This window comes from Triturus cristatus, chromosome 9 (genome assembly GCF_964204655.1).
Source record: "Triturus cristatus chromosome 9, aTriCri1.1, whole genome shotgun sequence".
Lineage (NCBI taxonomy): Eukaryota > Metazoa > Chordata > Amphibia > Caudata > Salamandridae > Triturus > Triturus cristatus.
In genome coordinates this window covers 803,876,141-803,886,047 of record NC_140592.1, presented here as the reverse complement: position 1 = coordinate 803,886,047, position 9,907 = coordinate 803,876,141, and positions in this window count along the sequence as shown.

The window sequence follows — 9,907 nt, the reverse complement described above, 5'->3', positions numbered from 1 at the left end:
CCCACCAATGATTGTACGAGTGGATGTGTTAATGTGATATTTGGTCTGTGACGAAGGGAAGATATATTAGGTACGGAGTTTTGTCTTGATTCCTGTTACCCAGATTTCCGTTCTGCATCAGTTTTTCTGGTAGCAAGAGGATGGTTTTTATTGTTTTGGTTTGGTGATTATTGCTTGTAAATAGCTTATTAATTATTGAAAAGTATTGGTTTATGTATTTACACTCTATGTTGAGTCACGTCGAGTTCTATGTTGTTTCACGGCTCCTGGGATGTAGGAAGTCGAAAGTTTGTAACGGTTCCGTAGTAGAGCAGAGGTAAGCGCTGCTCTCGGGAAAGACTGAATTTTTGTTGCCCTGTAGGTACACAGGGGAAACGTGTAATGAGTGAAGTTGCATGACGCATTGTCTGGGTTCGGTTCGGTGACATCGTCGTGTGTTGCCATTAGAGACATTTCCTGTATGAAAGAAGTGTATGGTAGCGAAGGTCACCTGTGAAATTTTGGTCTTAGGTACCAGGAGTCCACAAGGAGCTCTGATTACGCTTATCACTGGAAAGGTAATAGGTGTTCTCTAAGCTTGATAGAAGGATAAAGTAGAGGGAAGTGCTACTTCATTAACGTATGTCATAATTCTGTAGTAGGACAGACTGTTCGCTGTTCTCGGGAAAGACAGAATTCTGTGTGAATGAACTACATTTTCCGTATGAAAGTGCGTGAATGAAATAGCATTCGGGTTAATTGCGAAACTCTGGTTTTATTTCTCAGGAGCATTGGGTCTCCAACTACGTGTCTTAGTTCTGGAGAAACGGTTCGCTGATGCTTGTTAGAAGGGTAAGGTTGAGGGATGTGCTACTTTATCAACGGAAGTAATGATTCCGTAGTAGGGCAGAGGTAAGCGCTGCTCTCGGGAAAGACGGAATTCTTGTGAGAAAGGTCATTGACTGTTCTTTGGTTAGCGAAGCGGACAATGGTGGCCTTTTTATGTTGTTACTAATAGATTTGTGAATTGGAAAAACGTAAAAACCTTACTGAGAGGATTATGTAAAGGAGGGGTCAACAGGAGCAGGAGCTGTGGCAGCGGCTGCTGACGTCAGAAAGACCGCACTGGGATTGGCTAGTCAGCTAGAGACGTAGACACTCCTGATTGGTGCGTTAGTGTACGCCGCGCTAGGAGTGGAGAATTACAGGGTGACGTAGACGCTCCGGATTGGTGCGTTAGTGTGAGTCGTGTTGGGATTGGAGAATTGCAGAAGTGTCATAGACACTCCGGATTGGTGCGTTAGTGTGAGTCGCGCTACGATTGGTCAAGAACAACAGTACAGTCATAAGGAGAGACTAGTGATACACGGAAGACAGAAAAGATGTATTACGATCCACCAGAAAAGGAGAAAAAGTCCTGGTTTGGGAAAATTAAGAAGTGGTTTAAAAAGGACAAACCGATTGTGACTAGGGAAGATCAGTTACTTCCTTCACCGAAAATCCCTGCATCCTTTATGGTTGCAAAATACGGATAACCATACTTGTATTTGGTTAGACAATTGCGTAAAATACACTAGAAACTATGGGGTCTTGGCATTTCCAGAGCATGGTTTGTTTAATTTAGCAGTTTTGAGAAATTTGAGAGAAAGAATGATGAATCTGGAACCGAGACCTAGACCAACACAGTTTGAAGCATTGACCGAATGGGAAGATGAAATGCATGACAGAAAGAGACAGAGGAGTGGCGGAAGGTATAAGTACATGTTTGGTAGATACGGGCATGACACACATGATTAGAGAATGAGAAGGTGGCGGAATGCAAGTATGACTGAAGGTCTGTTTCCTGTAAGAACTGCTGAAGAAGTTGGAGGTAGAAAATGTACAGAAAAGAGACATAATGTAGAATCAAGAGGGTATGGAGTGCATGAATCGGAGGATGATGTGCTTGATGACATGTTTTATAAAAATCCACCTCCGTATCAACCAGAATCAGAAATTTTAACACCAAGTGCTCCAATGAGAGAAACTTTACGAATCATTAAGTCAGAACCAGTGTCCCAAGAATTAGAGACAAATAATTCCATTAGAGAGGTAGAGAAAATGTCGGATAATAAGGTAAATGGTGAGAATTCAGCAGAATTAGCAAAAACAACTTTAGAATTAACTGAAAAGATAAGAGAATTGACTAAAAATTTAGAAGCCTTAACTGTTCCTGTGACTATAGGCCCTGCGATGCCTATTTTTGATAAACAGAAAGATAGTGAACATTGTTTAACAGTTCCTTATAACAGTAATAAACAGACTGAGAAACCAAAACAGAGCCTAAATGAAAATCCATGGAGACAGACAATGAGTATGATCGAACCAAATGTTTCGAGTAACCCATTTATAGGTCCAAATGTAGCAGAAAGACATACAATGACCATGGAATCATTATTAGAGACACAAAGGGACTCAGAACAAAGTAATGTAGAGAAACCAGTAGGTCCATCTTCAGAAGAATTGAGTGAATGGTTGAGGAGCTTGCAGAGAAATGACAAAGAATCCCAATCAATAGATGTGGCCAAACTACGAATGGTACTGGAAGAGTTAATAGTAGAAACTATCCCCACAGAAACATTAAAAACTTATCAGGATGAGGAGTTATTATTTTTGTGCAAAAGTGTAACATGGAGAGCGAAAAATCTGCATGAAAGACTAGAAGAAGTAGCAAATGAAATGGGTATAGATATTGAAAAGGTAAAGGCTTTACAAAAACCATATCGAATAGATTTTACTGAAAAAGCTATTGAAAATTTGAACACTACAGGACGGATAAATCAGATTAAGGAAATAATTTTTTTTGTGGAGAAAATGGGGAGATGTAGATAAATGGAGAAGCAGGTGGTACCGAAATCGAGATGATGCCTCAGATAAAACATTTGCAGCATTCCCGGTGAGAGAAAAGGAAAAGGTAGTAACAGAATGTCCCATGAGAGAAATTCCAGGAGGAGGATATGTACATGTTCCATGGACTAGATAAGATATATTGTCATTTACAAATTATTTCCCTCGACTACGCGAAAAGCCTGTTGAGTGGTATAGGCAAGTGGACAGATTTGTGAAGTTATCTAAAGTATTATGGATTGATCTGAATAGCCTATTTGACATAATAGTGCCAGCAGATTTATGGACAGAGTGTAAATTAATGATAAATTGGCCAACACAGGAATACCCTAGGGATCCAAAAACAGGGGCTCCTGATCCAGAGGTTATGAAGAAATATGAACAGGTTATTGCCTTTCCGAAAAATAAAGTACCTCCTAAAGAAAAAGATTGGGTGAAAATTGATAGAACTCATCAGTAAAGCAAGGAGTCGGTACATGCCTATTACGAAATACTGACTTTGGCTTTTGAAACAGTTCAGTGGTGATGAAAATTTGAGTGGAAAGGATTAAAGTCATTTTGTTTACAGATTTGTATATGGTCTAGGTCCAGAGATTAGTGAGATGATCAAACAACGTACTGTAGATTGGCAAAATAAGAAAATAGATGAAGTATTGAGACATGCAAAATATTTTAGTGATGAGATTGAAGCAAAACAGCGTACATTAAAAGAGAAAGCTATGTGGGCACAAGTAAAAGTGGTAGAGAGGCAGGAAGCTCAGTTAGCAGAACAAGCGAATAATACAGGCCCCAGACAAAAATTAATTAGGTAAGGGAAATTTTAAAATAGAAGAAGGGAGGAAGAAGAGTGTGTACTTGGCGCAACTCTAGAAGTAGACCAGACAGGCCCATTTGTAGATGGGAAGATAAATAATGAAAATATTACTTTCCTAGTCGATACTGGTGCTACTCGATCAACTGTTAGGTCAGCTGATGTTAAGAATCTTCCTCTCTCGGATGAAACGATCCAAGTAGTTGGTGTATCCAACAAACAGATTAAAACTTATTTTACAGAACCAGTGAAAGTTAGCACAGGGAAATTCTCAGAAATGCACCGCTTTGTTGTGTGCGATACAAGTCATGTGAATTTGTTAGGTAGGGATTTGCTGTGTAAAATGAATTGCACTATATTCTGTACCCTTGATGGGATAGCATTTGAGACCCCTGATGAAGATGTGTTGTATAAAATGACTATATTGTTCAAAAACAAGGGGAAACCCATAGGTAGAGAAAGACCTAGGGTAGTTACTATTTAGAAAAACAATTGGTCCTTCACAAGAGATAAAGTGAACAATAAATATAGACCGGAATCGGCTCTATATTAATACAAATGTCCAGCCGGACATGTAGGTTTAATGATAAACATAATTAGTGAAAATGCAACCGACAAATTAGAATGGGCCACAGTCCTGTGAACCTTCAACAAACAAAGTAATAAAGAACAAACACAGTTATTCAGAAGAAAAGCATTTTTTTCAGGCTAACTGAACAAGCTTATCGCCGATAAAAAATTAAAGGGCAAGCTTTGAAGAAAGTTAACAATCATGCACAATTCTTAACACATGTGTTTAACATGCATGCTGTACAACATGTCGACGACGTTTCGATCTATTACAAAAATACATAGATCATCATCAGGACTAAAATGAATGACAAGCCTCAGAGCGCATTACCTGTAAAGAATAGGGAAAAATAAAAGAAAGGCAGAAAAGAGAAAGACATTAATTTCTCAACAATAAGAAAGGAGACTGTACCACACAGCAAGATTATTGGTGACGATTTGAATGTCGCATCTGAAGTGAGGTTACATTAGAATTCTAGTGAGAACCAGAACATGACAGCGAACATAAAATTACCGTAGCATAACCTTTGTAAGGGTTGACCAGAATAAGGAACAAGGGGTGAGGTGAAGAGACGTAAGCTAGTACCATGACGTGTTTATGGAGACATGGGACTGGTGGAATAGATTGATGTGGTAAAAGTGCTTAACGAAAATTATCCGAGTGGAGAGATAAAAAGTGATAGTGAAGCGTGCTGTTTAAGTACAATTGCAATGAAATTGACTGACCTCGCAGGGCGAGGGGCTGAACCACGGAGTTGCAAGTGGAACAGACAGGCAACAAATGAGGGGGTTCCACACGGTAAGGAATTCAACCAACTCCGGATAGGAACACGGTTGGAAGTACGGCGCCAAGGAATTTAAGGCGTACGTAAGGGTTTTTAAGGAAGGAAAAAGGTTTTTTAGGCTAAGGAGATAAGTGAGTTAAAAAGGGGATAGCGACGGGATACCTACAAACTCACCAAAATTTGTAGAGTTATGTCAGCTTCACTCGAAAGCAAGAACGGGGGACGGCGCCGATAGGGATTCAGGCGTCCGTGTGAAGGGCAACTTGACGATCCAAGATTTTGCCTACGGAAATTGCGGGGATTGGGAGAAGGAATTAAGTAAGGCAAGGGCCTGATTAAGAAGTGCCGATGGATATCCCCGTAAGGACTTACCTCTTGTGACGGTGACTAGCGCGATCGCTGGTGCAGTGAAGCCCGCGAGGACCCGGTTAAGGAAACAATCTTGGGACACGTGATGCGGTAAGGATATGACGTGTTAAGGACGTGCAGTGCGTGGACTTGTTAGTACGAGGAGGGGTAGAGTGACGGCCATATTGGGTAGGTGGAAGTGAGACAGAAGGGTTGATGTAACAACAATTTTCAACAACTAGTTAAAACATTGATCAACCAATAAGCAATAGGAGCTAACAAGGGGCTAGAGAGGTCATTAGCAAACCATTAGTGCTTGGGACAGGTATTAAAGTCAAAGACAATAGTTACAGTTTACTCAGATTAAGGTCATCCAATCCTCATCTCTGTTAAGACCTTTGTGAATAGTGTCCAAACGGATGAGCTTCAACTCCTCTTTGTTTAGGATTTGTGACAAGTTAGCGCCTCTCGGTGGCAACTTAATAGTTCTTAACACTGTCCATTTGATTTCATTGTCCTGGTGGCCAACAAGGTTAAAATGTTCTACCAGTGGCGCATTAAAGACATTGCAGCGAATCCTGCTTCGATGCTGTCCAATTCTCGTTTTCACTTTCGGAGTAGTCTGGCCAATATAGTTCATGTTGCAGGGACATTGGATCAAATAAATTACGTTGCAAGTATTACAATTAGAAAACCCATTAGAATTGATAACAACGTTGTCAAAAGAAAAAGTTTTACCTTCCATTGTGTATTCACACATATTACAGTTACCACATTTAGCGTGACCAGTCAAAGGTGTAAGACCCCAATGCGCATTGAGTGTGCGTGGGGGTGCTAGTTTAGGGATAGCCGCTCTCACTAGATGGTCTTTCAAGTTGCAATTCTTGCGGAAGGCAAATAAGGGCCGTTCAAGATCAAGTGTACCAACGTTCAATGTGGGTCAGTGTTTAAGAACAGATACCAGGGATATCCCTTGTATCTTTACCGATAATCCAAAATACATCAATAACTTTAGTTACATCGGCACAACGTGCTCCAGACATTGGCTAGTCTTGGGCATTGATATAGCAACAGAAACATTGGTAACAATTAATGAGGAGCTACTAGATATTGAGAAACAGATTAAAGAATCCAATTCTATTACTGAAGGCAAGAAATTGATTGACCTAGTACAGAAAACGGTGGATGATTTCCACAGAATTGAACAAAATAAAAAGTCTTTGAAAGTGAAAAAGGACATTAAAGCATATTCTGTTGAACGTACCTATCCCTATCTGCAAAAAGATTTCTACACTAATAGGGCATACACTAATCCCCAAAACAGTAGACCCTGGGGTCGTTTCAATAAACGCAATACCTTGGTGGGTTTTTCAGATACCTCAGTGAAATCTTCTGATAACTCAGACTCTGGTGAAGGGCCTAGTACTTCTTCCCATAACCAGAATTTTTTAGGGAGAGGCCCTACAGAACAACCAAAATGGGGCCGTGTCAAAAGAGCACAACGATGGTACAATCCACCAGGGGAACGCCAGACCAGACAGAAATTTTACCAGTGGTAAACCCTGTCGCTAATACTACTCTTGAATTAAGCACCATTCCCATTTTTTATTTATCATCACATAACTTAGCTGACTCAGAACTATCCTTGCTCAGCAAAGGGCTTTCTTTTGTCCCCACTACTCACCCGAATGTCCTGGAATTACATGCTGAATTACTCAGATTTTTTAGACGCCTTCGTCTTCATGCTTATTTTCTCAATAACCCCACTCCCAATTCTAACTCAAACACACCCTTTCGCCCTCCCTCTACCTTTTCCCCAACGGCAAACATGTTACCAGGTGAAATCATTACTTTTGAAAAAATGCTGCTTAAAGACCTGAATGAACTTAAAGACAATAAAAAATGTATTCCATTTAACATAACTCTCCAAGAAAAGAAGGCCATTGAAACCTTGAAGAACAACAACTCTATTATCATTAAATCAGCAGACAAGGGAGGTGGCATTGTCTTACAAGAGCTAGATTCCTACAAAACGGAGATAATTTGTCAACTCTAAAATACAGACCACTACTGCATGCTTCCTAGAGATTCCACAAAGGAATTACAAGGCCTTATACTTCAAGTCACCACTGAAGCCCAAGATGCTGGCTATCTTAGCCAAAAGAAATTTCAGTTCTTCAATGTAAAATCACCCAGATTACCGGTTATCTACACATTACCCAAAATCCATAAACATCAGACAAACCCTCCGGGCCGCCCAATAGTTTCTCGCTGCGGCTCCATACTGGAACCTCTAGGTCAATATGTCAATTTTTTCATTAAGGATTTTGTACCTAATACCCAGTGCTACGTTAGGGATAGCATGGATATAATCAATATGGTTGAACATCATCCATTTAACACCAATGATGAATTGCTCTGTACTTTGGATGTGGAATCACTTTATACTAATATTCCACAGTTTTTTGCACTCAAAGTGGTTCAACAGACTCTTGACTCAAGACCCAGGCCACATGCAGTCCCTACATTATTCGTTTTGAAATTACTTGAATTATGTCTGATCCCTTTTATTCTGGGGTTCAATTATGGTGCCGTTACATCGACGACATCTTTTTAATCTGGCTTAATAATGAGGACACACTAAAGAATTTTTTACATTGGCTTAATAATAACTGTCTAGGTCTCCAGTTCACGCTTTCTTCTGATTCCTCTGCCATCCCTTTTCTTGATCTGGTCATATACCATTCCAATGATGAACTCCTCACTAAATTGTACAGAAAACCTACTGAACGCAATACACTATTGAGGTATGAAAGTAACCACCCCAGGTCTCTGAGGGATTCTTTACCGTACTCTCAATTCTTGCGAATTAGACGCAATTGTTTCTCTAAAGACGACTATTTCTCAGAAGCTTGTGTTCTTTCAGAAAAATTGAAAACCCGTGGCTACCCTAAGCGTCTTGTACGTAACTCCTTGAAACACGCATGGTACTGCCCAAGAGAAGTCTTGTTGTCACCCAAACCCAAAAAAGACATGAAAAGATTAGTTTGCGTAACCACCTTCTCTGTAATCTCCAACTCCATTCGCAAATCTGTTCTTAAACACTGGCCCACATTGAACGTTGGTACACTTGATCTTGAACGGCCCTTATTTGCCTTCCGCAAGAATCGCAACTTGAAAGACCATCTAGTGAGAGCGGCTATCCCTAAACTAGCACCTCCACGCACACTCAATGCGCATTGGGGTCTTACACCTTTGACTGGTCACGCTAACTGTGGTAACTGTAATATGTGTTAATACATAATGGAAGGTAAAACTTTTTCTTTTGACAACGTTGTTATCAATTCTAATGGGTTTTCTAATTGTAATACTTGCAACGTAATTTATTTGATCCAATGCCCCTGCAACATGAACTATATTGGCCAGACTTCTCAGAAAGTGAAAACGAGAATTGGACAGCATCGAAGCAAGATTCGCTGCAATGTCTTGAATGCGCCACTGGTAGAACATTTTAACCTTGTCGGCCACCAGGACAATGAAATCAAATGGACAGTGTTAAGAACTATTAAGTTGCCACCGAGAGGCGCTAACTTGTCACAAATCCTAAACAAAGAGGAGTTGAAGCTCATTGTCCGTTTGGACACTATTCACAAAGGTCTTAACAGAAATGAGGATTGGATGACCTTAATCTGAGTAAACTGTAACTATTGTCTTTGACTTTAATACATGTCCCAAGCACTAATGGTTTGCTAATGACCTCTCTAGCCCCTTGTTAGCTCCTATTGCATATTGGTTGATCATTGTTTTAACTAGTTGTTGAAAAGTGTTGTTACATCAACCCTTCTGTCTCACTTCCGCCTACCCAATATGGCCGCCACTCTACCCCTCCTCGTACTAACAAGTCCACGCACTGCACGTCCTTAACACGTCATATCCTTACCGCATCACGTGTCCCAAGATTGTTTCCTTAACCGGGTCCTTGCGGGCTTCACTGCACCAGCGATCGCGCTAGTCACCGTCACACGAGGTAAGTCCTTACGGGGATATCCATCGGCACTTCTTAATCAGGCCCTTGCTTTACTTAATTGCTTCTCCCAATCCCCGCAATTTCCGTAGGCAAAATCTTGGATCGTCAAGTTGCCCTTCACACGGACGCCTGAATCCCTATCGGTGCCGTCCCCCGTTCTTGCTTTCGAGTGAAGCTGACATAACTCTACAAATTTTGGTGAGTTTTTAGGTATCCCGTCGCTATCCCCTTTTTAACTCGCTTATCTCCTTAGCCTAAAAAACCTTTTTCCTTCCTTAGAAACCCTTACGTACGCCTTAAATTCCTTGGCGCCGTACTTCCAACCGTGTTCCTATCCGGAGTTGGTTGAATCCCTTACTGCGTGGAACCCCCTCATTGGTTGCCTGTCTGTTTCACTTGGAATTCCGTGGTTCAGCCCCTCACCCTGCGAGGTCAGTCAATTTCATTGCAATTGTACTTAAACGGCACGCTTCACTATCACTTTTTATCTCTCCACTCGGA